Here is a 4,544-nt window from a genome sequence, read left to right on the forward strand (position 1 = left end):
TTTATTTCCTAAGAACAAGGATATAAATATGGTTGTCAAATTTAATTTTGATTTTTAAAACACCTATTGTCTGATCCATAATCTACATTTCAAATTCTGTCCATTTCCTGGTAATGTCCTTTATAGCAACCACCTCCCCTCTCCCCCAGGTTGAGGATCTAATTTAAGATCATGTATTATATCATATAACAATTGTCATGTCTTTTTAGTACCTTTTAATATAGAAAGTTCCTTGGCCTTCCAGGTGCAGTGGCTATTGCCTGTAATCCCAGCACTTTGGGAGGCCGAGGCGGGTGGATCACGAAGTCAGGAGATCGAGACCAGTCTGGCCAACATAGTGAAATCCTATCTCTACTAAAAATACAAAATTAGCTGGGCGTGTCCCCTGTAATCCCAGCTACTGGGGAGGCTGAGACAGGAGAATCGCTTGAACCCGGGAGGTGGAGGTTACAGTGAGCCAAGATTGCACCATTGCACTCCAGCCTGGGCAACAAGTTTTTTTTGAAACTCCATCTCAAAAAAATAAAAAAGAAAGTTCCTTGGCCTTTTCTTGTGCTTCTTGACTTTGACATTTTTGAAGAGTCCAGGCCGGTTATTTTGTCTAACGTCTCCGTTTGGGTTTGTGCGACGTTTCCTTGGGATTAGATTCAGGTTGTGCATTGTTGGCAGAAATACAACTACAGTGCTGTTGTCACCTTCACCATGCATCAAATCCAAGGCCCATGATGGCAATTCCGTCCAAGGTGATGTTCTCTTTGAGCACTTGGTTAAGGTGGTGTCTGCTTCATTTCTTGACTAGCAAGTTACTGTTTTTCCTTTGTTATTGATAAGCAACTTATGGGGAGATACTTGGAGACTATGCATATATCCTGTTCTTTACCATACCTTCACCCAGTAGTACCCACTGATGAAAGGAACATATTGTGTATACATGTAATAATAATGAACTATTATCACTGATAGAAGGAACCTATTGTATATACACGTAATAATAATGAACTATTATCACTGATAGAAGGAACCTATTGTATATACACATAATAATAATGAACTATTGTCACTGATGAAAGGAACATATTGTGTATACATGTAATAAGAATAAACTATTATCACTGATAGAAGGAACATATTGTGTATACATGTAATCATAATGAACTATTATGACTTCCTAAAGCAGGTTGTTCATTGTTTCCTGAGTATAAATAAATTAGAAATGAATGGCTTTAATTTTCTGTAAAATATGTTTACTTAGAAAATAATAGAAAATGTGCTTTACAAAATGAGTTCTAGGGTTTTATTGAACAAAATGTGCTTGCAAAAAACTGTGGGTTGAAAAGAGTATGACCCTTACTTCCCCATCATAACGCTCCTGGCTGACACTCCTGTAATAAAAGACAGGTTAACAAGAGAAAAGCATGACATATTTATTTGATCAAAGTTTTTTTACATGACAAAGGAACCTTCAGAAATGAAGCCCTAGAGGTCCCAGAAAACTGTCTGCTTTTATGCTTAGGCTGGGTGAATAGTGGACGTCTTTGTAGAAATGCGAGTGAACGAAAGGGGAAGAGCTAATGCTAATAGACCGAGTGCAGACACCCGGCAAGACCGGTCTGTTCGGATTCTTCTGGGCCTCTCCGTGCAGCGTCCCTTCCTCCTGGGTATGGGGCAGGGCCCTTCTGGAATGAGGGTTTATGACCTACGTGCAGGCAAAATAGACCAGATAATTTCTTTACGGCCAACTCTGACACAGAAAGGCAGGGGAAGCTTGGAGTAATTATTTTAGGTTTTAAGACTAGCTTTAGGGGAGAATGATTCTGGTTTCTATGGACCTGCCTTGGGGAAGAGGGATTTTAGTTTCCTTGTTTGTTTGTTTGTTTGTTTGTTTTTTGAGATGGAGTCTCACTCTGTTGCTCAGGCTGGAGTACAGTGGCAAAATCTCAGTTCACTCCAACCTCTGCCTCCCAGGCTTAAGTGAGTCTTCTGCCTCCACCTCCCGAATAACTGGAATTACAGGTGTGCACCACCACACCCGGCTAATTTTTGTATTTTTAGTAGAGACCGGGTTTTGCCAAGTTGGACAGGCTGGTCTCGAACTCCTGACCTCAGGTGATCCACCCGCCTCGGCTTCCCACACTGCTGGGATTACAGGAGTGAGCCACTCGCCGGGCCCTAGTTTCCTAGTTTCTATGGTCGGCCTGGGGGAAGAAAGGTTAACAGGAGGAGGAGGGCGAGGAGAAGGTCACAAACTCTGCTTCCAAGGCCCGCCAAGGCCCTTTGCTCCGAGTCCTCAGCAAGCCAGAGAACGGCAGGATCATCTTCTGAGCCCAAGAGTTTCAGGTATTCAAAAATTAGAAGAGCAATCAGGCACCCAACCATACTAAAAGGGTGCTTATGTTTTCAGCATATTTTCCAATCCACTGAACAAACAAGCCAGCAAACGAAAGAACTGGCGTGTAGAGTGAGAGGAGCCTTAATGTGTATAATATCTGTGGACAGAATCGTCGTTTGAACTGATTCTACAGCAAAACTACAAAGCTGTGATATTGTGACTCTGAGAAAGCGCAGATCTCGTGTTCCAGTAAGATTGATGGAGGGCCCGTAGCCTAAGAGGCATTTGGTACCTAAGCATGTTCATACACAGCACCTTGTTTTATTATCCTAACTCTATGGGCAATGGTATGAGGCTATTCTTCCACTCAAGAGAACCTTAGGAGGTTCATTTACTTAACAAATCACGACTGCCACGTGCCAGGTGCTTTGTTAAGCGCTGGGAATGCAACTGGGACAACGTAGATCCGGTTCCTCTCACAGTCTGAGCAAGACAGACGCGTAAACAGCCCAGTTATAACATGCTGTGCCCAATGGTGAATCAACGGTAAAATCGAGGTTTAGGCGGTGTGCTAAGAGAGGCATCCAGACCAAACGTGTGGACTCAGGGGAGACTTTGCTGATGAACTTTTCATTCGGCTGGGAAATGAAAGATGTCAGGGAGCTGGGTGAGGAGGGGGGATGGTGGTGGAGGGAGGACCCAGATATTCCAGGCAGAAGGAACCTTGTCTCAAAAAAATAGAAATAGAAATACAAAAGGTTTCGGTTGGGCATGGTGGCTCAAGCCTGTAATCCCAGCACTTTGAGAGGCTGAGGCGGGTGGATCAAGAGGTCAGGAGAGCTTTTTTCCTCCCTGACTGTCCGAAGATAGGCAGCCATCATGAACGACACCGTAACTATCCGCACTAGAAAGTTCATGACCAACCGACTACTTCAGAGGAAACAAATGGTCATTGACGTACTTCACCCTGGGAAGGCAACAGTGCCTAAGACAGAAATTCGGGAAAAACTAGCCAAAATGTACAAGACCACACCGGATGTCATCTTTGTATTTGGATTCAGAACTCATTTTGGTGGTGGCAAGACAACTGGCTTTGGCATGATTTATGACTCCCTGGATTATGCAAAGAAAAATGAACCCAAACATAGACTTGCAAGACATGGCCTGTATGAGAAGAAAAAGACCTCAAGAAAGCAACGAAAGGAACGCAAGAACAGAATGAAGAAAGTCAGGGGGACTGCAAAGGCCAATGTTGGTGCTGGCAAAAAGTGAGCTGGAGATTGGATCACAGCCGAAAGAGTAAAGGTGCTGCAGTAAAGGCTACCTGTGTCCATTTTGGATTTTTCACAAGCAGATTAATAAACTAAAAACTTTCATGTGAAAAAAAAAAAAAAAAAAGAGGTCAGGAGATCGAGATCATCCTGGCCAACGTGGTGAAACCACCCGTCTCTACTAAAAATACGTGGTGGCTCACGCCTGCAATCCCAGTTACTCGGGAGGCTGAGGCAGGAGAATCGCTTAAACCCAGGAGGCAGAGTTTGCAGTGAGCGGAGATCACACTGCTGCACTCCAGCCTGGAGCCTGGTGACAGAGCAAGACTCCATCTCAAAAAAAAAAAAAAAAAATCGCCTCAGGCTGTCCCAGCATTTTCACTCAAAAAGGAGCTTTGAGAGTCAGCCAGGTGGCTGGTGACGGGCTAGCCGAGGCCGAGAGGGCTGCGCCTTTTCCACCACAGCTTAACATTGCGCTGACCTCAGGAAGGTTTTGATATAGTTTACATTGATTTTACTTTGTTCGCTTCGGGATGAAAAGGATGGCAGAGTCTCTGCATCCAAGATAGTATGAATCATTAAAATGCTGAAACCACTTTTAGCAGCGTATTCTAGTCCTGGCTGGAAGTCACTAACCTAGCTGAAACATCAAATATTATGGTAATTCAGTCTGAGAATAAATAATAGATTGTATTAATACAGACAGGGACGAGATAATGAGAAACAGGCTTCTTAAGAGGCATATTAAGAGGTTTATTTGTGAATCAAAAAGAAGGAAATTGCATTAAAAGAAAAACTGGCCCTCAAGTCACTTTTAGGTGTTCTTAATATTCTGTAAATTATAAGTCAAGATAAATGAAACAAAAACCCTATATTACGAAAAGTGAAATTATTTTGTAATTCTAACAGAGAACTGAGTATTCTAACATTTTACTGAAGAAAAG

At 42.8% G+C, this 4,544-nt stretch overlaps 1 pseudogene; it reads left to right on the forward strand.

Moving 5' to 3' along the window:
- The first annotated feature begins 3,157 nt into the window (after nt 1-3,157).
- LOC140712056 (small ribosomal subunit protein eS24 pseudogene) lies at nt 3,158-3,705 on the forward strand (annotated as a pseudogene).
- Nucleotides 3,706-4,544: the final 839 nt, after the last annotated feature.

The sequence above is a fragment of the Chlorocebus sabaeus genome, chromosome 7 (genome assembly GCF_047675955.1).
Source record: "Chlorocebus sabaeus isolate Y175 chromosome 7, mChlSab1.0.hap1, whole genome shotgun sequence".
Lineage (NCBI taxonomy): Eukaryota > Metazoa > Chordata > Mammalia > Primates > Cercopithecidae > Chlorocebus > Chlorocebus sabaeus.